Source organism: Perognathus longimembris, unplaced genomic scaffold, assembly GCF_023159225.1.
Source record: "Perognathus longimembris pacificus isolate PPM17 unplaced genomic scaffold, ASM2315922v1 HiC_scaffold_166, whole genome shotgun sequence".
NCBI classification, from domain to species: Eukaryota; Metazoa; Chordata; class Mammalia; order Rodentia; family Heteromyidae; genus Perognathus; species Perognathus longimembris.
In genome coordinates this window covers 36,763-63,477 of record NW_025956683.1, presented here as the reverse complement: position 1 = coordinate 63,477, position 26,715 = coordinate 36,763, and positions in this window count along the sequence as shown.

Here is a 26,715-nt window from a genome sequence, read left to right as displayed (position 1 = left end):
TCTAGACTATCTTCACTTCCAGAGATTCATTCCTCTGCATCATCTATTCTGGACTCCAGAATTTCTTTTTTTTTTTTTTTTAATCTCCCTTCCTTCTGATTGGTCATTCTTTATGACTTTCATTTGTAAAGTAGAGTTTTTGGTCCTGTATGGATTTCTCTACTTCATTAATTTGGATCTGAGTGCTCTCTCTCCAATCTTGTACCTGTGTCTTTTTTCCATTGAATTCCTTTTCAGTCTATTGGAAATCATTGAGCTTTCAGTTTGTGGAGGACATGAATTCCTCCATAGAACTTTGGTTAGCACGTGGCATTTATGTTTGTCCGCCTGCATGCTTTCCATGTGTTCATTGATCATATTTGCCAGTAGTGCTTGTGGAGCATTTTTTTTTTTTTTTTTTGCCAGTCCTGGGGCTTGGACTCAGGGCCTGAGCACTGTCCCTGGCTTCTTTTTGCTCAAGGCTAGCACTCTGCCACTTGAGCCACAGCGCCACTTCTGGCTGTTTTCTGTATATGTGGTACTGGGGACTCGAACCTAGGGCTTCATGTATTCGAGGCAAGCACTCTTGCCACTAGGCCATATCCCCAGCCCCGCTTGTGGAGCATTTTGAGGACTATCCTGTAGGTTTTTCACTGACTCCTCTATTTCCGGTTTGATTTGAGTGGGGAGTTGAGATTCCCTGTCTTCTCATTTTTTTCTGTCCACATTGGAAGTATTGAAAGTCCAATAGCACACCAGAACACTATTTTAAGGCACAAAACAACCTGGGCTGGAACCAGTAGTTGTACAAATTTTAAGAGTTCACTATCATAGGTAAATTCCTTCTCTCACGTTTTGGATGTACAGACAAATTTAGTGCTCCCACAGAAGACAATTAACGCAAAAACCAGCCATGAACCCTGCAAGTGCACTGATGTCCACTGTTCTGTATGTTAGGTTAGATGTTGGTGGACTGTGATTCAGGAGTTGGATTATATACCAATATAACCAGTGAACAAATCTGCCCTTTCATGTAGATCTATATGGGCTAAACAGATTATTCAGTGAAACACTTTGGCACAGTCAAATTGAATACCAATACTGTCTAACTAGGCAGCCAATAGCCAGGAAACCCTGGACTATGAATGCCCTAGAAGTGGTATAGGATCTTCATTTACAGTCTATAAATAATTCTAGAAGGAGAAGTTAAGAGTAGCAAGATGAAGGGGCTGAAATGAACACTGATGACAATTGAGATTTAAATTCAAGGAAATAAAAAAAGTGGAAAAGTGGAAAAAAGAACAAAGAGAAAGAAAACTAAAAGAAAGCAGCAGAGAAAAGGAAAGAAGAAAATATAGGTGAATGTAGAAAAAACAATTTAAAAAATTAAAATATAATAAGGATACATAAAAATGATGCAAAATTAGAAAAAAGAAAAGTAGACATTTATTTATAATTGGTAAACGGAGATCTTCATTATTTGGGTGATGTGTCTCCCGTGTGCCTGCTTTTCAGTCTTAAAAGGAGCTTCTTCTGATTTCCACAGTGGTTAGTTTGGTGGCCTGACTGGCATTTGTGAATTGTTCCAAAGGTAGCTGAGGCATTCTTTTGGTCCACAGGGAGCTATCTCCACTTTTTAGGACTAAATGGTTTATCTGTGCTGCAAATCTGCCTCCACTGTGGCTGTGTTTACCTGAGGATGAAAGCCGGCCCACTCTGGAGAAAGTTCCTCCCAATTGGGTGGGGAGACCTTCCCTGGGCAGAACTGGCTTTCACTGATCAGATTCCTTTGCCCTTTTGGAAGATGGCCTCCACATTTTTCCCCTGGATCAACTTATTTCTTGTCTTCTCTGGCCAAGTCCATGCCAGAGTCAGAGATGATGCTTTTCTACGGGCGTGGGGAAATGCTGGTCTATGATCTTGAGGGAGAATGCTTTCTATGTGTACTCATGCTTTTTCTGGTTTTTCTGACAGTTTGCGATCTGAATCTATGTGGTCAGCAGGCTAAGGACTGGAGCTCCTGGTCCCTGATGTGTGTTGGACATTGAGGGGAGCGCTGTTGGCTCTGATTCTGCAGCCCTTAAGCAGGGTTTTTCTGCTGTATGGCAGCAAGAAACTGCAGAAAAGCTGTTGCCTCTGCTGTCTCAAATTCCTTCCCAGTCTCTGCAGCCATTATTGCTCCTGCAGCTGCCACTGACAGAGTTGCCACCAGGACTTAGATATGTCTTCTTAAGCTGGCTGCCTGGATAATCCCTCCCTGGGACAAATGTCTATGCTATTATGGCTCATTGATCTTTGTCTAGAACCCTGAAAATGGATTCTTGAAGAGAGCTCAGGTAGGGCTGGGTTGCTCCTCCATCATTTTTCCAGAAGTTTCTCAATTATTCCACTATCTATTACCTATACGCCCCCATGACATAACTGTTACTGATTTTGGTAGCCTTGGTATTATAAATATGTTTATTGGAACTAGGGAAGGGAAGGACAACATTAAAATGGAAAAACTAGGGTAAAAGGCAAACCAATGCAGCCCCAATACTTGTAAAACTAGATGCCGTAATCCAACAGTACAGCTCATGGGGGAGGACGGGAATTGGGGATGGGGAAAAGAAGGAGCAAAATGAGGGAAGAGGAAACAAGTTTGATTAGACACGTATACTCTGCCTTATGTATCAAACTCTAAATCCCTCTTTCCATCACTTTGACAGTAAAAAAAGAAAAAAGAAAAAATAAGGAAAAAGCTAATATAACAAAGAGAAAGTAGACCGGGGAATATGATCAGCATATGTTTGTTCTATATACAAATGGATATGTCACCATGACAGGTCTCACACATAGTGAATTTGTACTAATACATTTCTACAAAAGTTAGATAGATGGACTTGTTTGTACAATTAATTCATTTGTGAGAAAACAGCACCATAAACTACCATATTCAATTTAGAGAATGTAATTTAAATAATATTAAAGAAAATGGATAATTAAATGCTTTATGTAAACAGCAATGGAAATGTCAGCAAACACCAGTCCTAAATCCCTGACTGAGATTAGGAATGGATGTTAGGGAGGATAAGTAATTTGACATATGCTTAAAACATGACTTGTGAGTGACATGATATCGATCTAAATGTATTAGAGACTATTAACTGCATGTGATTTTTAAAGTAATAGAAACAAAGAACATTTTCACACAAAGCACATGCATGTCTGATTAACCACTTTTGAAATAATCCAGTGTCTTCAAATTCAATTACCCTTAATAAATATTCACATCACCATGATGAGAAGATACATGGACTGGAATTCATCAGAGATGATAGAAAAATTCTATTATCTCCTATACAGACCAACCGATACAATGTCTGAGGTATTTATCCAAACCTGTAAAAGACAACTTATTGTGCATTATTACAAATAATAAAGACCAGGATTAGAGATATATCTCTATTCAAACTACATAAACTATTTGCCCATTCTTGGAGAAGTATTATCAACAATAGGACAAAGGTTATGAGGCTGGTGCTGGAGAAAGTAAGGGCACTAGGATCACAAGTTCAACTACACACTGGGCCACAGTGCAATTTCCAAACTACCCAGTGCTACAGAGAGACATTTTTATACAATACATAACTACTTTGAAAAAGAAGTAATAGACTAGAAGGAGAGGGTAGCTTATTGAGTATACATAACCTACCTACTATGCACAATTCCTGGGTTCAATTCTCACCACCAAAAAAAAAAAAAAAAAAAGACATTAAAGCAAAAAATTTAAAAGAACACTCTATCATAACATACCTGCTGTGGTAACAGTCATACGTGTAGCCTCATTGATATATGATATCTTTATTCCAAATCCTTGCCAGCCTAAAATTGTAAAAAAGTTATTCACATTGAAATGAGACCAAGTAACACCATTGATCCTCATGATAGTTTATTATCCAAATACATAAGAGTTACCCATGCAACACACACCTCAACCAGTCACTCTACAAAATAAAGGTCCTACCATTGTCTGAAAATCTGTGTTGACAAATGCTTATATTAATGTCCTTACAGTTGCCTGGTGGCAGTGACGTGTGACTCTAATGATAGCTACTTAAAAGGACTGCAATTGAAAGACAGCCTGGGTGGGGAAGTCCATGAAGCTCTTATCTCCAATTTACCAGCACAACACTCTAAGCAGATCAGCTAACTCTAGGGGCAAAGTACTACCTTTCAGCAAAGCCCTGAGTTTCAAGTCCCAGTACTGGCACAAAAAATAAATTTGAAGTAAACAAACTAATAAAGAAAGAACTAGGATATGTGTACTTTGGGAGGAGATTAAGTTTGGAGAATCCTCATGAATCAGATCATACCCTTACCAAAAAAAAACAAAGGTCAAGAAAACATGTTGTTCACTTGCAATATGCCATCACTCAACAATTATTCAGAAAGCAAGTCTTCACCACACATCCTGTGTCATCACTGATAATAGTCTCCTACACTACAATATATACTCCCATTCTGCTGTAGTATAACAATCTAAATAAAGACAGTTCGTTTAAGTGCCAGTAAGCTGGAGAAGGAGGAATTCACAGACTCAAGTGTGTGCATAACGTATGTATATCAGTATATCAGACATATACGATTATGTCTAAGTATTGACATACATGTATGAATCAGATGTTGTTTCCTAAACAGAACTGAAGAAACTTAGGATGCAATTTATAAACCTATCCAATGTTTTAATCTATTTTCTAGTGCATTATATATCTACATTTCCTAATACCACTTATATTTCCAAGAATTGGAAATGTATACATTGACTTTTTAGTGGTCCCTGCAGTGTTTTTTCATCAAAATAATTCCTAGGCCGTTTCTTTTTTTACATACAATGAACATTTAATTCATTTCAGACCGCGTTTTTTTATACACATAATTCTTAAAAATATTTCCTCAGTGTTATATAGGTGGTGAATATTTCTGGTGGGAATAAACTAGAGGTGGAGAAAATTACTTTCTATGTTATGATGTAAGTCACTCTATCAAAGAGATTAGACTGCTTCACAAAAATAAATTTGTTCCTCTTCGAAAGAAATTACCTTTGTGTTATGTTATTGTTAATATCAAGGTGTTAAACAGAGCAATTATTATTTCATAAGTAAGGTATTGAATACATTTCTCTTTTTGGACAATCTGTCACTACTTACTTCCTTTGCAAAAAGAACTGTTTGGGTTTTTATTTTAATAGTAATCCCATATTAAAGCAAAACAAGGGGCTGGACTAGAGGATGTGGCTTCACAGGCCATTACTAACAATTACAACCAGAATCCATGAAGTTAAGAAAATCCATACCTTTTTGCTAGACTGACCATTGCTATGTCATAACCTCCTTACACCATCAAAAGACATGTTTCTATTCATCCATTTCGCAACATTTTGAGTACTTGCGCATACTCTGAAGTAGGGAAAAAATTCAATGTTAGTTTAAATGTAACCAAACATCCAAATTCTCCTCATTGTCCATTTCCTAAAATTTTGATACCCTGCCTGTACATGCTGAGGGAAAAAACAAGAGCTTTATACAATGTTGGTTTAAATATTACAAACACAATCAAAACAAATTGCTTTGAACTGTTAATATCTGAGGACACATGCTTTTCTCAGAAGATACTCCTTTTACTGAATTTTAGTTCTCCATTAATTCTGAAAATCAACTGGACTTCCATGCTTATCTTTAAAACATCACAGTGTTTCCCTTAAAATAAGCCCTACTAGCCAGATTCTGGTGACTCACACCTGTAATCCTAGGTACTCAGCAGATAGACCACCTGAGAATCAAGGTTAAAAGCCTACTCTGATGGGAGAGTCCATGACTCTTATTACCAAATAACTACCAAAAAAACACAAAAGGGAGCTGTGGCCTATGTGGTGGACTGCTAACTTGAGCATGAATGCTCAGGGATAATTATCAGATCCTGAGTTTAAGACCCAGGACCAGCAAGGTTCATATATACATACACATATATACACATACTTCTATCAGTCTTTGCCATATAGATCTCCCTTGCCTCAGAGAAAGCAAAAGCAAATGGCTTAAATATTATTAATTCTTTTGTCTATTTTACACGATGAAGTAGTCTATCCTTAAAAAAATAAGAACACTGTACATAGGTAAAATATCAGATGTTGTGTTCAACTCTTCCCCAAACCATATATTCTAAATGGACTGCTAAGCAATGGCCGTCCTGCAAGAGTTGTGAATGATAAGAACAAAAGTGCAGGAGAGGAAGGGAAATATTACAGAACATATATAACACTAAATAGCATAACTAATCCCAAGAGAAGATCTGCTGATAGTTCGCCAACAGATCAACCTGAAAAGACACAAAGACTCAAAAGGTCTGCAACATGGGGGAATAAGAAAGAAAAGTAAGAAAATTTGCTGTTAAGTTCAACATGTTATACAAATAAGAAATATGAAAATGTGGACATTTCAGTGTTTCCTACTGATGCCAATTGCTACCAAAATTGTGCAAGGACGTATCATAGTTTTGCAGTTAAAACACCGATGGAAATTCGAGTATATATGTCATTAGATTATGAAATATTCTGCTCTGGTGCTATTCACTTGCACTTATATGTGGATGAGCTTATATGTTTTAATAATACATGGCATTTAATGAATTAATACAATACTGTTTCATTTCAATTCACCAACTGATCAATATGTGGGTCAGGTTACTACTATTAGGAAGAAGAATATTACAGAATAGAAAATTTCATAAAATGAAGATTAGCACATTGAATGTTAAATTATAATTGTTATACTTTAGTTATAACAATCATACACAGGCATGTAATTACCATGCACAAGCATATAAACATATAATAATCATACATACAATATATAATGGTAATCATACACAGGCATATATACAGAACAGGCTTAATGTAAGAACTGCAGAATAAGAAAACAATCATTTTTTTCCAAAATTTCCTGCAATGCCAAGGGCCAGCCATAGCATGGACAAGGATTCCAGGGGGCAAGGGGATTGATGATGAAGGAGACAGAGAGAAGACTGGTGACACAACTCTGTTTATTCCAGCAAAATCTTTATCTATACACACCTTCTATATCTGTCACATGCTCACATGCTGTTGTCTTAGGACTCACTGCACTGAAAAGTGCACACTGTGTGGACCCTTACTCATTCTATTTCAAATAATCTTTGTCCACTATACTCCCTCAGATAAGCCCTCAGGCTCAGAAGCTGAAAGAAGAACTTCTGCAAAATGAAAGGGCAAATACTTGCAGCTCTGAGGGTTGGAGTCAATGGTGGTGGACCCTTTGTCATGCCTTGCCAGCTCCGGGCACCCCAGGGTCTGCAACATTGCAAGTCAAACATTCCTTGTTGAGGTTAATCTATTTTTGTCATTTTAAAAAAGAATTTAAGAAATCATCTCAATGTAACGAAGGCTGGTGTGTAACTTTAAATCTTCCTGCCTTGATTATAAGGGTGTTGCAATTTCTGATATACAGCTTTACACCTAACAATTACTGCTTTTTCTATGATGATCTGTAAGTAAGGTTTATTCCTTATAAAATGCTAAATAGTTACTGATTGTAAAATTCCACACTAAGGATCACTAAGTAGTAAAGTATAGAGTATCAAAGAAGAGCATCTGATGCTAAATTTGCTTTTCCATCACATCCATTAATCTCTTTTTTACCCAGAAAACATTAAACAAAAATGACACCAACAAATCATAGATCTAAACTGCAGTGTTTCAGAGAAATTAGACAGGTAGTTCATGCCAGTAATCCTAGTTAGTCAGGAGGATCATATTGGTAACTCAGAAGGATGAGATCTTAACATCTAGACCAGTCTTGGCAGAAAAAACTCTGAGACTCTTAGCACCAATTTGCTACCAAAAATCCAGACAGAGAGGCATAGCTCAAATTGGTAGAGCCATCACCTTGAGAAAAAAAATGCTCAGGGAAAGAACCTAAGCCCTGAGTGCATTATCCCGATGCCTGTAAATATGACCACAAACTCAGCAAGAAGTCTATATTAGCTATGATGACTGCATGCCATGAACCAGAAAGTAGAGCACAGTGTTGGCTTTGTTTTTAGCAGGATTTTTAAAGAGGGAAAACAGGTCATGTTTGACCACACAAGAGGACTTACAGAAGCATAATTTAGCATTGAGCTAGAGATGCAAAACAGAGTGTTGAGCTCAGCATGACCATTACTTATTTTTATAAAACCCAAAAGAAAGACTTACAGAGAAATATAGCTTTGAGCAGGGGACTTGAGCAGGAGTGCTGTGTTCAAATGTTAAAATACAGGAGACTTATTGCCATGGTTGGGAGTGTAGATTCCTTATTTAAAACATGAACTCACCTTGTGCTTCTTGGAATTTCCCCCTTCTAATGATTGGCCTTGACCTAAAATTCTCTTCACAGAGATGATCTGTCTCTAATATTTGGCCCTATTTTCAAGAATCAATGATATTTCCTGTCTGTGATTATACACTGAGTTCAAGTAACAGCATTGGCAAGAAAACAAAAGAAGGTAGAGGGGAAAGAGGGGAAAGGAAGCAAGAGACAGTGTAAAACAGTTCCATTTAAAATTTATAGAAAACTATAAATGATGAAAACTGAAGAAATTCAAAATAGACACATGGGCAACTGCTCAGAATTGCGATTAATATCTATTTAATGTATGGTTGTGGTAAGAATTTTCTCCTAAACCAGCTATTAAAACAATGGAGATGCAGTAGATCTCAGAATGACAAAATATTTCATCTCAAGAAAAACAGGCGTTTTTCTTTATGATCCAATTGTACAGGAGATAATAAGAAGGAGGATCCCTAGTAATAATAAGAATGATGACAACAACAAGTAAATAATAAAACAGAAAAGAAATATGAGAAAGAGCCAAACTAACAAAAGTACAGGGCTAGGGGTATGGTTCCCAGATGAACAGTGCTTCTCCTCAAACTTACTCACTGAATTCAAATCCTACTCACTCAGTACTCTATTTCTATAAGATATTTTAGGCTAAGAAGGAAAGTTTACATGAAAATCAAGAAAAAGACCATTAATAAAAAGAAACTAATTCTAAGTCTTACTTAACTTGCCCATGTTCTTCCAATAGCAACTCTCTCTTCTGAGATTCATTCTCATTCCTACATTTTCACCTGTTTTTATTACCTCCTAGTCCTAAGTAGTGAAAGTAAATGGGAAAATTAGATAATGTTCTCCAAACTACATTACACCAGTTAGGAAAACAATTCAGGAGGGCTCTATGTAAAGAAAAGAAAGGGAAGTGATTTGGACTAGGTATACACAGACTAGGGCATAATTGTTAGTTCAGTGATACAGAGAAGCAAGAGTTCATTTTATTATGTGCCATAAGTATAACCTTAATTTGCAATCTGGTTGTGCAAACAGCACAGTGGCATGCCTTCAGGATCCTGCCGTGAGCATGGGGAGGCATGGAACAGAGAGCACTATGGGTGGGAAGCATTGCCTTAACAGGGCAAGGGAGAAATGAGGTGTAATTTCTGCAAACAGCTGTCAAATACCAAAACGGGGGACATAGCTCTGAGAGCCAGAATGAAATATAAAATAAAACTTTTTTTTTCTATTTAAGTGCATGGGTTTATTCAAGGAAGTATAAAGATATTTAAAAGACACAATGCCTTAGGTCATCATTGCTTGCCCATGTCACTGCTTTCAGGGACAGAGGTCAGGCTTTTAGACTTGGAAATGCTTAAATCTAATCCGTGGACATGTCAGCAGAGAAAAAAGATGATGTTCTTGAGTCGCACAACACCCACTGGTGAGAAAGCAAGGGGAATCTTGGGGAAGTGTGCAACAAGTCCTCTGTAGGTGAAAACCTTACTGTACTCCATGAATGGCTGACATCAGAAAACGTCGCTAGGGATGAACAAGGACAGGAACGCCCCGTTTAAGGTCCCACCCACGGTTGCCTTGGGAGTTTTCAACTATACTCTTAACCATCTAGAGAAAGACATTTCAGCATATGAGGTGAAGCCCTACAGCAGGACTGAAGGTTGAGAACGAGTTCCAGAAGAGTTCCAGCAAGGCCCGGTCCCCTACGATCCATGCCCAGGAGGCTCGGCAGGAGGTCGCCCCAGCTGCCTAATGAGCAGTCAGGCCCCAGGAGGTGGCCAAACCCACCCACGTGCTTCCCCAGGAGACACCCAAAAGAAGGCGCCGGCCGTACTCTAACTACCTAACTGGAAAACAGGCTTGTGGTCCTGGGTCCTCTATGGGGCCCTGGGTCATAAGCATTTGCCAGCAGGAAGGAAGAATTAGGTGTCGCAAGAAGGGGTCTAAAGATCCAGAAGCCAGACTTCAGTGTCATGGCCTGGAACTAGCAGCATTACCTTTATTCTTCGGCATGGTGCTAAGAGCAAACAAGGTGGGGGGGAGACTGAGAATGCTCTCGGACCATGGCTGAGGCTCCTTTCCACTTGGACTGCTGGACTTGCCAGGCTGGAAGTCCTGAGCTCCCCAAGACCACGACAGTTAATGCTTCTGTCTGTTGGACAGCGCGCTTGTAAGACACAGAAGCCAAGGGAGGCTGTACGGGAGCCAATGTAGGCTGGACAGAAGCCAATCCGAGCAGATTGACGGGTTCCTGCTTCCTTGTGTGTCATCCTGCTGCCCAGCACTGTGCCTCCTCCAGAGTCCAACCCTCCTTCCCCCTGCCAGCATCACCTGTGCTGGAGGTGGACCCTGTGCCCATCCCTCTCTTCCCACATCCCATGGCTTTCAGTGCCGCGCACCCCGGCTGCCCCAGGGAATCGCTCTCCACACGGAAGGTGCCCTCATCCTCTGCACCCAAGACCTGCAAGACAAGTCAGATACCACCCCTGCATTCAGCTTCCTTCCCTTCTCAGGCCTGCCCTGAATATTTCCCCTTTTCTCCCTCACTGACCTTCCCTCCCCTCCCAAGTGGAGGGAGGGCCTCCCAGACAGCCCCCCTTTCTACTTGCCAGGGTTTCTCACAGTCTCCATGCCCTGTGGCTCTGAGACTCCCCCTGCCCTTCATTCCTCTGGGGACTCCCAGGCTCCCCTTCTTTCCCTATGCGGCTCCCACCCTCTCCCTCACCTCCACAACATGAGTGGCTCCCAGAACTCTATTCTTCTCTCCGCCCCCCCCGCTGCCCCCCCCTTCCCGGCCGCCGCGTCCTCTGTCTTCCCATGATGGCTTCCAACTTCCCAGTGCCCTGGCATACCTTCCCAGGATGGCTCTCATCCTTACCCTCTCCTCCCATCCTCACTGACCTGGGGATGCTAATACCCTCCACACCCACCCACCACTGGAAACTTTCCAAGATGACTCACAGCTTCCCCTTCTCTCCTCTAGTCCCTTCCCAGGATGCATTCAGTCCTCTCCCTCTCCTCCCCCTCCTTTGCCCTCCCTTAAATTTCCAGTGTGGAGTCCCAGCTCCCTAAGATCTTCCCCTTTCCTCCCTTTCCCCCTGCTTCCCTTTCCCTCCCATAATAATGACCTGGGAGGCAGAACATCTACGGGCACCAATAAAGGGGACAAAGGAGTTTTATTAGTCACCCTGCAACTGCCTTGCCTGAGCTACCCCAGAACTAGGTGCAGATGCAGGAACCAACAGGGGAATATTTGTTTTTGTTTTCTTTCTCTCTTCCTCTCCACTGACCGCTCCTTTCCGAAGGCCCCTTGGTGCTCTAACAGGCCTCTGTTTTCCACAGGCTCCTTGGCTCTCCGCAGCCCTCTGTTCTCCTCAGGTCTCTGGTCTCTGCTCTCAGAGTTGGCCCACTGCAGGCCTCCGTGCTCCGCAGGCCTCCGTGCTCTGCAAGCCTCTTGGTGCTCTGAAAACCTGCACTTGGGCTTCTGCACTGTGCCTCAGGTGGGGCCTGGGCCTCTGCTGTCCACAAGGGTGGGCTCACTTCTTGCCTGCTGAGGGAAGGGCCACTGCTCTGACCTGGAGGCTTGTCTTGCAGCCTTTCTTTCCAGGTGTCTCCATCTCCCTTTTGAACAGCCACCCTATTATATCCAGTTGCCCTCTCCCCAAGTAGCCCCCAGGGGGAGGGATGGATTTGCTCCCCCACAGGTTCTCCACCCTCCCATCCCTGGGCAGCTACCAGCCTCCTCTTCCTCTGCCCTCCCCTAACAAACCAGAAGGGCTCCCAGCCACCCTTTCTCCTCTCTGCAGCCACCATCAGAAGTTGGGTCTCAGGCCCAGCTTCCCATGCTACCCCAACCCCCTCTCACTTCCTCTGGACACCATGTACACTTTCGAATTGCAGCCTTTGCCTGTGGGGCCTATGTCCATTCCCCGGCTTCGTGACCCCTCTTTCAGAATTCTAGTGGCTCATATGTCCCTTATTCCTTTCCTGCCTGTGCCCTCTATCACAAGTCAAGCTGAATGATAACACTTGAAACAGACAGTAAACCTGAGGCAAAAGGGAAGCGAGGGAACTGAGGCAGGAGAGAGGCACCAAGTATGTGGTGATGGCACCCCTGAGCTTCCATGATGGTAATACCTCTCCCTTTCCTGAACACCCTGGGGTAGGAACCAGATAACCTCATGAGAACTATGATGATGTCCAGGAGCGGTGAGTGTGTACCGTCCATGGACAATGCCTCATGACAGTGGAAAACAGACGGGTTTGCAATTGCTTATCTTTCAAACCTCCCTTCTTCACCTCCCTCATCTATGTTTCCCAGTTTCTCTGACAGTCTCATCATGGTCTAGATTAAGGGCAAGAAGTAAGCTACCAACAAGGAAACAGGAGTAGGATGTGCTACACTTTCACAGGAGTGGATCCTCACTTGAGGTTCTGTGTAGGTTAGTGCAGAGAATTTTGTCCTTTGAATTCCTTCAAGAAATAATGTGCCTCATTCCACTAGTGATTACTTGTTTTAAGAAAAGAAGATGAAAACTTGGGTTATAGAGATAGTGCCACCAATCTGCATTCTTCAGAGTTGTCTGACCACAACAGCTCAAGCTGAAACAGGATTGCATTTCTGATCTATAAAACACTTTCATCAATGAAAGGGCTGTGTGGTCATCACCAGGGAAGTGGAAGACGCCTCAAGTGGAGGAGGAATTTGCAATCATGATATGATCTGTCCAGGTTGCTGTTAGAGACAGTTACTGTTGCCTTTGTGGAATGTCATTCCTAGGATTTATTGTATTTATTTTTGCTGTTCTAAAAGTATTCTGGATGGCTATTCTACCTGTTGCAATATAAAACCAGATTCCTGCAAACTTTGATGACATGACATCTTTCTAGTTCCTGATGAAATTTATTTTTTCATCTTCATTAGTGCCTTTGGCTATGACTTTGAGGACAGTATTGAATTACGTTAGGGTAAATGAGAATTACTGACATATTCCAGACTTGACTGAGAATTTTCTTTGCATTTTATTATTATGATGTTAGCTGATACCACCACGTAACTTCTAACACCTAATTCATTTAGAGCTTGTAAAAATCTTCTGCTATTCCCACTAGTAACTTATGCATCAACACTCCAATATCATTCTCAGAGAGTTAGAAATAGTAATGGGAAAATTCACATGGAAGTTTAGCTGAAAATTCAAAAAAAGAACTTTGAAGTTTAAGGAAGGCAAAAGAAGTGGGGGAACTCCAAAGCTGAAGTTTAAAAAAAACAACACCACAACAATGGAGAAAAATAGGCCCAGAGGCCAGTAGAACAGAATAGCACACTCTAGAATAAATGCACCCAGCTACAGGTATCTACTATTTGATAAGGAATCAAAAATATAGTTTGGAGAAAGGACAGCCTTTTCAATAAATGACTTTGGGAAAATTTGATACTCATCTGTAACTGCATCCCAATCTGTCACTTTGTAAAAACATCAATTTAAAGTGGATCAAAGACTCCATGTGAGACATGAGACGGACATTGGAAGGAGTTGGAGAAATGTTAAAAATTACTGGAAGAAATACATACACACACACACACACACACACACACACACACGGGCAAACAAAATCATAAAATTGACATATGGGACTACATAAAGGTAAACAAAGCTAAACATGACAGTGCAGAATAATGTAATAGGTTCCTGGTATTTCTGTGACATGTAATGTGACATAAACTTTTTATAAATATAGTGGACTTTTTTTTGAATTCTGTGTGTGTGTGTGTGTGTGTGTGTATGTGTGAAATAAATTGAAAGGACTGAGTGAATCAATTAGTTTGTTCATTCCTGTGCAAATATCTTCCTTCTTAGGAAAGCCACGTGTGTTCAGAATCTGGATGCATAATGGTTGACCATGAAACATGTGCACATCCAGGTCCAGGGTCACCACCAATATTGAGAAACCGTCAAAGTATTCGTACTTTTCCTCACTTTGTGAATAGCCAGGCGCTACCTGGTCAAAGGAAAGAGATCCTTGTGAGATTACCTGTCTGGCCTTTACCTTGTTTCTCTGCGTTTATTTCTGGAGGCATTGTTGAGTCTATGTATGAATACCCATAAGCAAATCCTAGGGGAATTTTTTCACCGAGGTGTGTGCCTCCTCATCTTTTCTCAGAAAATCCTGCATCCATGACCACTTCCAAACTGACAATTCCTATTGCTGATGGGGATATAATATATGGGTTCGTAACTGTCATGCCTTGTGAAGAATTACAGCAACTATGGGAACAGTGAGTTGCTTATTGTCTTCCATTTCAGACCTGGATACCACACAAAGACCTGGTCAATCCCTGCAGATTCGTTTATTAAAAATATGGAAATTCTGTGCCAAGTCCATGATGGATCTCCCTAAGGAATCACTACAGAGATCTGAAGAAGGGAAGAATAGACTGAGTAGATGTGAAACTTATCCCACCCAAAAGGCTCCCCTTAAGTTGATTGTTACCATTTGGAAAATGGAATTACAAACAGACTTTCTGTCATGGTAAGGGTGTTCTGCAAAACTACAGTTCACATAGCCATTACATAGATGACTTTGATCTCTTTTCTCCCTGTGAAACTCATAAAGACAATAATCAAAGTTTCTCTTCTCTAATTGAGCTAGTGAATTCAAATGCAGCAAACTATAGGAATATTAGAGTTTCTGCAGTAGTAACCCATCACATCTCTTTGCTGGCCTTGTAAAATTGCCTGTGTCAAGAGGCAACTATCAGCTAACTAGGCTGTGCTCAGAGAAATCGGAAAATTAGTATTTGCCCCCATGTATTGTGATGTAAAATTTTTCTGTGATTCCTTTTCAGCTTCCAGCCTTACTACAAGGGCACAAGCCATAAGGCCTTACCTGGATTATCAATTCATGCCAATTCTGACGTAGAGGTGAGCTAGTCCTGAGGCAGTCTTACCCCAAGCAGTTTCATCGTGCTTTTCATAGAGCAGTTAAGACTTAGGCAGACCTATCTTTCCAGCTTGACATCAGGCCCTTGTCTTACTGCCATAAATACAATGACCCTATCAAAAGCTAACCATGAGGGGGAAAGGCTGGATCCAGAGGAATGCCATGGTGTGTGAAATGTGTACGCAACATTTCCAGCAGTTGGCAGGACTTCAACTGCTTAAATGTCCAGACATGCTTCAACTGGTTAAATGTCCACAAATCGCCAGGTTCTATCCAGATTGTTGAGTGGAATCACTGTCTATGATAGGTTTTGGTTTTACCAGTCATGGAACATGGTGCAAAGCACCTCATCTGTGCTTTCTAGCTTTTCTTTCCAGATCATTATCCAGAACTGATGGCTCAATTACCTATTCTACAAAATTATGAAATAGTGTACAGGAGGAAAAACAGACATTGTTCCAGGAGAAAAATACTGAAAGCCACCATCTTCACTTCCTGTGGCCATAGTGGATAAACCAATGTGATGTGTATATACTCCTTCTACAAACAGGAATATGAACTTCAAAACAGAACTTCTGAGTGCCCTAAAGTGATTTAAGGCTCAAAGAAGTAGGGATATGTGGGCTGCAGTGCCTTTGCTTTGCTTCTTATTTGACTTTTTGTCCTAACTCAGGTCAAATGACCCACTTCCCCATGGGCTTCCCCCACAGCTTTCTGACAAATTTTAAATTCCCTATATTACACTACCAATAATTTCATTAGTCCTGTGTTCCAAATCCATTATGAGAAAAGGCATACTATAGCACTGATAACTTATGTATCTTTAGTGATCTAATTGGAAGGCATTTCAGGATGTCATACAATGGCATTGCATAGTCCATCCATAGAAATATCACAGGAAAACACTTATCTCTGACAGTATACAATGAGTGTCATTAATTTTACTGGGAAAAATTCTTTGCAATTTCAATTATGTTCTCTCTGATTTTATACATTGGACTGTCTGTTTTGTCTACCTAACCATTTCTCCCTCATATTCTATATCTGTGAATGAGTATATGTAGATATATATATGTGTGTGTGTGTATACATATATGAATACTTTATGTATACATACCTATTATTATACATATGTGTATACATATAACTTATGTACATATATATGCACTCACGAACTTGTGTATGTATGTATGCATGTGTACAGTTACACACATATATGTATATATGCATAGGTGTATATATGTGTATATCAGTATATAAACCCTCCACCCCATATATATACACACACACATATATATACATATATGCATTATATATATATATATATATATATATATATATGGATTGGCTCCTCACCAGAATAAATGCTTACTCCAGGAATGAAAAGCAGAGAGCACAGTCCTCTCAATGATTGCTTTTGCAGAATCTGCCATATACAGTAGCCATCTTGGTGGTTCTCACACAGGCAAAAAATAGGAAGAATTTCATGTTGCCACAATGCCAGAGGGAATTTGACTATATTTCATTACCTTATCAAGTGAAATAAATGGACATAAATTATTTTACTGTTCATTAATATTCATTGATATGGATCGGAAGTAGAGCTTAACTTCACTGTGTTAGGACTCCATTGTACCAGTGGATCCCTATACAGGAAAAATCATTTTGAAGAGGTGTCAAGTTGACCAGGGAAGGGTGTGAGAAGGTGCCAGGTTGACCAGGAAAAAGGGATAACATATTGATATTCAGCTGAATATTCTCACAAACATAGCCACCAACTTTTCCTAGACTGTATTGGCTGTTCATTTTCAGAGAAAATCCACTAACTGTTCAAAAGTCTCTAGCTATGTGAGTACCTAAGGACTATGTCTTAGAGCCAGAAGAATCTGGGTATGCACATGCCCTCCTGCTCATATGTCCTGTTTGAGAACTTGCAGTTATGGGCTTTATGCAGTAGTTCAAAGGCAACTGTCAAGGAAACAGCCCATGTGAATGATTTCCTGTCCATCTGTACCACCTCATGTACACCATGTTGTTCATCTTCATCCACATTCCCAAATGTTATTAGTCTGCTTGACAGAAGGAAAGTCCACTAGTAGAGAAAACAGCAAGTTATTCATGGGAGTATGTGTCGATTGAAGATATTCTGCAAGGATTAAATTTCAAATTTGTACAATGACAACTTGGAGAAGATGGCCAAATCTGGGCCTTGGATGAAACCAGAAACATACCATTTGGAATATGTAAAGAGAAAACCTATAGAGGTAATATTCCATAATCAGTTTCTCCCGAATTTGGAGTTAGTGGTCTACAATGTCTGCAGATGACAGTTGCCTGACATCTATCTATTCCTCAATCTACAGTGCTTGGCATGTACATTAGGATCATTTCACACATCCACACATCCAGATTCCGATAAATCTGGGAGCAAACTGTGCTCCAGGGTGCCTCATGACTACTCAAAGGAAAAGCAATGACTGCCAAACTGACCGGTTGTTCTTCTGGGACAATTTCCTAATGTCCACAAGCTGTTCTTGTAAGTTGGACTTATGTACTGAGTACAACCCTTTATAATGGCCTTTTAGAGAGCTGCACAGCAGGTAGCAGGATGACATCTGAAGTCGTTGCCCTTCAGTTACTCACATTGGAAGAAAAAGGAGAGGTATTCCCCATAGCAGTGACATTCATCCAGTTCCTGCTGGGTTTTTTTTTTTTTTTTGTCAGTCGTGGGGCTGAACCCACTGAGCACTGTCCCTGGCCTCTTTTTGCTCAAGACTAACACTCTACCACTTGAGCCACAGCACCACTTCCGGCAGTTCCGGCTTCTTCTGTATATTTGGTACTGAGGAATCGAAGCCAGGGCTTCATGTCTGAGAGGCAATCACTTTACCTACAGGCCATATTCCCAGCCCCTACCTCTTGGTTCTCTACAATGCATCCTAGGATTATCCAATGCAGACAATTTATGGCAACTTTCAAGACACTACTGGTGGAAGATGAACAGCACTCTGGAGCCTACCCTCCAAAATAACATCCTTAAGTACTGTCCCACCTCTACGTCCTCTAAGGGTGGCCTTTTGTGGAATGTCTAGTGGTGACAAAATGCAAAAGGACAAAGAGACCTAATCTGGAACTAAGACGACGCATCTGTGCTGTCTTCTTAACAGTCTTAGAGAAGTACCAACCTAAATACACACATTGCATTATTAGTGCTCCACCATTAATTGCTCCTCCATTTGTCCATTCCTTTTTGTTGTACCAGTTACAACTATAAATTTTTAACTTTTTATTTAATTAACACCTTTCTGATTTTCCTTAGTGTATTTCATTCCCTTACAAATATGCAGTGTACTTCTAACAAATAAACCTGTTCTTTTTTCATGCCCCCCAAAATAATTCTAGAATATTTCATTGTTTTTTCTCCACATACACTGTAAACAATTTTGTTCGTGTTTACCCATCTCTTTTTCATGTCTTTCCCTTTGCATCCTCAGTATTCTCTCCTTCATATATTTTTCTATGTTCAAATTCAAATGGTGGTACTATTCTTTAAATTTTCTCATGTATATTACTTACCATTCAATGGGATAGGAGATGGCAATTCATGCAAGTATTTTATTCTGTAATAATACCAACAGACAAGGTAACTTATTCAGGGTTTTATGCCTAGCAACAAAAAGAAACTGAGTGAAAGTTCGTATACCTGGGGGAGGTGTCCACAGGTGTAACTCCTCTGTACAAATAGTGAACTGGTTAACAAAATGAATACCTGAAAGGAGAAACATATTTAGGAGTGCATGGACCATGAATGGTGAGCAGAAACATGGGGCAGCACTGCAGTCATATCCAAGGCACATTACTAAAAATGAAAGTATATATTCTGAAGGTAGGAATGTGATGGGGAAATGGGTAAGAAGAAAGGAAGGGGAAACATCCATAAAGACGCACTGTACTTGCATGGCTATCCATATCGCACCTGTAATGCTAGTTATTCAGGGGCCTAAGGTATCAGGATCCCAGTCTGAAGCCAGTCTGGCAGCCTACACAGCAAAGCCTCCAAAACTCTTATTTCCAACATATCTCTTGCCTTGAGCTGATAAATGCCAAGTTCCACCCAGAACAACTCAAATGCACTTGCACACATGTTCATGCGTGCACGCACACACACACACACTTCATACAAATAGCTTGACTTACAGAACTGTAACATTTTGTAACTTTTTTTTTTTCTTTTTGGCCAATCCTGGGGCTTGGACTCAGGGCCTGAGCACTGTCCCTGGCTTCATTGCTTTTTGTCTTGTTTTGTTTTTTTGCTCAAGGCTAGCACTCTGCCACTTGAGCCACAGCATCACATCTGGCTGTTTTCTGTATATGTGGTGCTGGGGAATTGAACCCAGGGCTTCATGTTTAGGAGGCAAGCACTCTTGCCACGAGGCCATACCCCAGACCCCTTTTGTAACTCTTAATAATACAAATTTTAACCACCATTTTGATATTTAATCTCCAAAATAACTTATATTTTTAAAACATGAATAATTATGAATTAATTCAAACATCCTGTTGAATGTGATGAAAAACACCATTTTTAAAGTGAACACAAATATGTGCTCCTTGCTCTAAAACATGACATTTCAGAAATATTCAGTTAACATAGAAAACTACTGTTCTATTTTTCTGTTGGAAAATACATTTTGACATGCAACTGAAAAACATTTTTATTATCTTCTGATTCCTCTTACAAAGCTCTCACAATATTCCCCCAGGCTCTCAGGAACCTCCAAATCCTGACCTACTTTCCTGAGTCACGCGGAGCATGGTAGCCCCTCTCCATAGAAGAGAGAAGCCCCCTTTTACGTTTCCCACCATATAGACCACTTTGGCTCCTTGCAGCATTTTCATGTTTTCTGCTATGTTCATGTTGTGAGCTGGGGTTATCATCATAATGGCTGTTTCCACCATAGGTCCTGGGAAGTTCTCCTGTAGTTGGTGCATTATGGTAATCCCCTGAAAGATCAAAGAAGAAATCACATAATATTGACAACAATGCTTTTGTATCATATGATGATTTTTAACTACCACATGTTTGGGAATACTTAGTTTTGACTTGCTGTAACATCACTGAAATTCTAAGTGTTCATTTTGACTCTGTGATTCATAGAGAGTTAAACACTCCTGCAGTATGTTGTAACAAGTTTCCTTATTGTAAAACAGTGTGAGATACCATATTTGGCTTTAAAATTAGAGTGATCTAAACAATGCAAAGAGGTGATATTTTTCACTTCTTGGCTACCAATGTAACGCTGTAATTTATATGTCAACAGTGGACCTTCTTACCAAAGGCATCATATGCATCGCCATATAAACCTCCTCTGGAACAATAATTTCGATCATATCTCCCATCATAGCCACCACAGTCACTGAATTTAAAACAAAGGCAATAATTAATACAAGCTTTAGCCATTTGAGTAATATATTTAATAGAATATGCAATACCTATATCCTTTAGAGATAGGTTCTTCTCTGGAACTGTAACGACCACCATCATTGTATCCATATTCTCTAGGTGCTGCAGCAAAACCCTGGATGTCTCCAAAACTTGGGTGGTCTCCCCTTGAATAATATAAAGTAGAAAGTTATAAATAACAACTGTTAACTTCCAGAACACACACAATTCTTAAAAACAAGGAAAGGGATTCCAGTGTAAAGATGGACAAAGGAAATGTTTAGACATTACTCCCAGTCATATCAATCAATGCCCCAGACGCATATGAAAATATTCAGAGTTCAACTAAAAGCAAAAGAAAGTACTCATCAGGAGATTCATGCCTGTGATAATGCCCATAATTTGTGATGCTGCTGCAATATTGACAGAAATGTAACTACAACATGCTTTATAAAATTGGTGACCACATGCTATTTTAAAAATCTTATCTTTATGGACTATCAATTCTTTTTCGGCATATTTAAGACAACCGAAAATAAGTGCGCGCGTGCACACACACACTCACACACACACACACTCTCACACACCCCTCATTGTAGAAACATCCCAAGCATATACCTGCATATGTATTATATAGATACAATTAAGTCTTACTAATCCATATGAATATAAAGAGCTGGATTCTGCCTTAATGTCTATAAATCTTGTGATTCTATGATATAGAAAAATGTAACATAAATAACCAAGTAGTGTTTGATTCCATTAGCATGAAAATACAGATTAGGACAAGTAACTGCTTAAATGGTTGGCAATTTTTGGTGGAGGGTTCTGGCTGTGGAACAGAAAATCATTGTCCCTGGCTTCTTCCCGCTCAAGGCTAGCAGTCTGCCACCTGAGCCACAGCGCCCCTTCTGGCCGTTTTCCATATAAGTGGTGCTGGGGAATTGAACCTAGGTCTTCATGTATGGGAGGCAAGCTCTCTTGCCACTAGGCCATATTCCCAGCCCCAGAAAATCATTCTTGTACAATGCCATATAAACTACACTATACACTCAACAGCCAACCTCGGAAGATGCCACTTGTTTTGTTATCTTATTCACCTATCTTTAGTAGAATGAACATGTCTCCGGGATGCAGAGTCATCTCTCTGGAAAGCGACGGGCTTTCTTTGTGGCATAACTTTATACTTCTCTTTCCCATGCGACATAGGACCTGTAATTTAAAAATGATTACATAAAAAAATCATGTTCAGAATTTAAGAAAGAAACTAATTAAGCCCTGCTATATCCTGTCACAAGTGTTTTTTGATGTATTCCATAATATGGCATTTATTCCTGTCTTTAAATATTAATTCCTAAATCTAATTCCTAAAGCATTGTTAATTGAGAGGTTGAATTAAATATTGAATGACCTTACACTCCCTCCATCTGCTTCAAAAGATTTTTACAATAGTTTTTTCCTCATCTACATTTTGTTAGGAATATCATATACAATATGTACTGTTGTAGCATATTCATTTGTACACATACATACACATACCCACACTCATCTATCAGTATATTTCCTTACAATGAAAATATATTCACTACATCTCACCTCTCATAGTTTGTCAAACAAGTGCCTTGTATAAATATATCTCTCTCACTTCACTTATCATTTGTGTCCATTACTTTTTTTTAATCAGTGTTGTAACTGGACTTGACTCTTCCAAAACAAGACATTCTTCATATGCAAAGAGGAATGTACTTCCACTACAGCTACCCTTCTCTTCTAATACTCAAGTATTATTACCATTCTGGTTAAAACATTTGATAGCTGCTCTTACCTAAATGGTCACCTATGTTTTCAAAGTACCATTTAAAGCCTCAGCAACCTAGTGATCTTGTTGCTTGATGCAAAATTAACTTTCTTATACTTTCAAAAGAAATAAAAGAATAAAGCTTCACCATATGCTTAGAGACCTATCCCTTGCTTATTTAAATTAGCAAACATCTTTTAGAATACCTCTGAATGCCTTATTACTATAGCAACGAAATTAACAAATGTAGGAATGCTTTTTGTTTTAAAATGTGGTCACATTCCAATAAGCCTCATAAGCTTAAAGTATATTACCAGAAAAATACAGTTAGTACATCTCCTCTGACATACTACCACAGTGTCATATAGAGAATAGCTTAGTATGTCCATGTTACGGTGTGATGGTAATCTGTGGTTTGTTGTACTACCTTTTGACACATGAGAACGCCATTCGGATAAAGCTGGTCCAGAAAGATAAAATCAAAACTCAAACCTTAAAGAACATTTTCTTTCAAGCTAATGTAAAATGAAAAATATATCATAATGTCTGTATAGTAGGGAATATCCTAGTGAGGAACTTATACTAGAATGATGCTGAATATGCTACTAGCCTTCCATGTAGACCTACATTTTTCTTAGGCATTTACTTTTCTTTAAAATGAAATTTAAGCTTTACATTTTACTTGACCTCGTTCTTCTGTTTTCCTTTGGAAGTTACCTCCATTGCTTTTAAAACTACTGTTAGATGAGACATAAGCCATTTAATATCACACAGCATATCTTTTAGGCAACATTCTCTATGCTGCTGCTCATTAGTAACTCCTTTCTTTCTACAATTTACGAGAAGTTCCTAGTTGAAAAGCTCTTAAAATTTTTGATCTTACAATTCTTTCAAAAGCAGTGCCTCAGGCAGAGCAAAAAAAAAAATATTCGCCTAAAACTAATGCTTGATCATAAAAACTAAGAAAATTTCAGAAAATTTTTTTCCGATCATTTTTTCTGGGCGAGTCCTGGGGCTTGAACTCATGGCCTGAGCACTGTCCCTGGCTTCCTTTTGCTCAAGGTTAGCACTCTACCACTTGAGCCACAGAACCACTTACAGCATATTCTGTTTATGTGGTGCTGAGGAATTGAGCCCAGCACTAAATGCATGGTAGGGAAGCACTCTAACACTAAGCCACATTCCCAGCCCCTCATTTTTTTGTTTTGTTATATATTTATTGTAACAGAAAGTATAACAGCAAAAAGCAATAATACAATGGCAAGCACCCAAACTGTGTAGTGACTTAAGTGCTACCTAACTTGAAAAGTAAATTCTTCATTTCTCAGTATTTTCCTATTTTCCCAAAAAATGAAGTTTTATTGGCTTTTTACATGAAAAATCCTGCAATATATACACTCTCATTTTTTACTCCATATTATGCTTGTAGAGTAACATACTCATATTTTATGATAACACAGTTTCCTAGGGGATGTTATCAATATCATTTGAAAGTTCACTGATGATGTGTAAACACAGCTATGTGTGTCTTCTGTCTTCTAAACTCAGTAATATAAACATGTATCTTTTTAATATATCCTCTGTATTCTATGAAGTGTATGTTTCCCTCAATCATGTATGAATAAAAATCCTCATTTGCTAACTTCTGTTCCTGATTCCTAGAGTAAACTATTTAGATCAATGTTTCATCACCTTATGTAAACATGCTCATTGTTTACCTATTTTGTATATAATGTAAAATTGACAATAAAGTGCTTTCCGACCATTTCAAGTCAAGCACGGTTAGTAGTAGCAGAACTAAAATTCTGTATCTTAAATTTATGTCTTCCATATTATTAGCTATCATTTAAACATTTTACTGGTAACTATTTATATATGAAGTTATTTTATTTCTTTGGCTCAATTTGTATTCTTAGAACTCATCATTTTCAGTTTTGGTACTGTATTCCTTTGAGGCTTTCTTTGAATTCTGTCCTCACATCTTTTCGAGGTATGTCTAGGTATGTTGTGAGACTTTAAATATATGATCACTATGATGTATGATTTATAGGCTTCACATTACCTAGTAAATTGCATTTTGAGATTCACATGCAACTAAAAATGTCTTACCACTTCTAGCTTTCCTTTTATGGTCTCTGATTGTACTTGAAATATCATCTAAGCCTACACTGATCTCTTTTCTGGCAATGACAAATGTTTCACATTATGGTTCTCCTGCAACATTTGTTCTAACTATTACATTCATTGAGACAATTCTTGGTAATACAAAATGGACCTTCTATCCTCTCATATTCTTATTATTTTTACGTCATCAATATCAACAACATGTTAAGTATTATAAGTGTTAAGTATTAAGTTAACAGCATGTTAAGTATTAGTGTGATCCTGCAAGCACAACTTGTAGCTTTTACACTGCAATATAGAAAGACAGTTAGTGGGCTTTAAGTGGAAGATTTTATGGTGGTTAAGAAATCTCGGGGCTGGGGATATAGCCTAGTGGCAAGAGTGCCTGCCTCGGATACACGAGGCCCTAGGTTCGATTCCCCAGCACCACATATACAGAAAACGGCCAGAAGCGGCACTGTGGCTCAAGTGGCAGAGTGCTAGCCTTGAGCGGGAAGAAGCCAGGGACAGTGCTCAGGCCCTGAGTCCAAGGCCCAGGACTGGCAAAAAAAAAAAAAAAAAGAAATCTCACATGCCCTAGGAAAAAGAAACTTAATTACCAGAGAATGCTCTTAGTAATTCTAGAGACCTGAAAGGTATACACATCTCACGATAGTAACTGAATATTACACCAATCAATGGAAGACCCGATTTTACAGTATTTTAAACGTGTAGTCATTAATTAGGTCCAATGAATCCCAAAGAATTCCTGAGAGGAAAGCAAAATGCATCTATCAAGATACCAAAATTGAGACACACAGGGTAAAAAAAGAAAAAGAACTACAAAAGCAATACTTGCAAAACACCTCAGGGGGGGAAAGGGTAAGGGGGAGGGGGGAGGGGGTATGAGGGACAAGGTAACAAACAGTACAAGAAATGTATCCAGTGCCTAACGTATGAAACTGTAACCTCTCTGTACATCAGTTTTAAAATAAAAACTTTTTAAAAAAAAGATGCCTACACCAATGCACCAGCAGTTTTGTTTCTTATACTTTAAACCAGCTACTTCAAGATAGCTTTACCTCATTCATAAGAAACAAATTTCACCGCATAAAAATTCTCTTTTTTTTTTAACTTTTATTGTCAAACTGATGTACAGAGCGGTTACAGTTTCATACGTTAGGCACTGGATACATTTCTTGTACTGTCTGTTACCTCCTCCCTCATTCCCCCCTCTCCCCTCCCCCTCTCCCTTCCCCCCCACATGAGTTGTTCAGTTCATTTACACCAAACAGTTTTGCAAGTATTGCTTTTGTAGTTGTTTGTCTTTTTTACCCTGTGTCTCTCGATTTTGGTATTCCCTTTCAGTTTCCCAGTTCTAATACCAGTATACACGGTTTCCAATGTACTCAGATAAGATACCGAGATAGTGCAGGTACACCACAGGAAGGGGATACAAGAAAATAATCAATAATAGAAGTTACGGTTACACATAGCACGTTGAAAGTAGTTACAACAGTGATATAACAATTGTTTCCATAACATGGAGTTCATTTCACTTAGCATCATCTTATGTGTTCATGAGGATATAGCTATTGGGCTCTTGTGATCCTCTCTCTCTCATAGGGAATAAAAAATTCTCTTTTTCTAGGCTCTTTATACTTTGTTCTCACAGTCTACTGATTCGTCCTGGAGCAGAATGATTAGGTCTTTCAGGAGAAGGACCACCACTTCTAGAAAATGGACTTCTGGTAAATGGTAGGTGTTGTCTAGAAGAACTCAAGTTGAAATTAAGACTCTGTCTCCCATCATCTGTATTGAACACAGAATCTTGTTAAGTACCATCAACTTTAACCACTATTCCTTTCATTTCTATTCATAATATTAAAATTCCCATGTAGCCTTAAGGAATAAAGCATCATCAAACCCAGAACATTCTGAAATACCTATTCTTTTCTAACACTCATTTTTGTTTCAAGACCAGAATTAGAATTTGGTAGCTGATGCATTGTCTCAGTGGCTGTGTGCTACAAAATGAACCA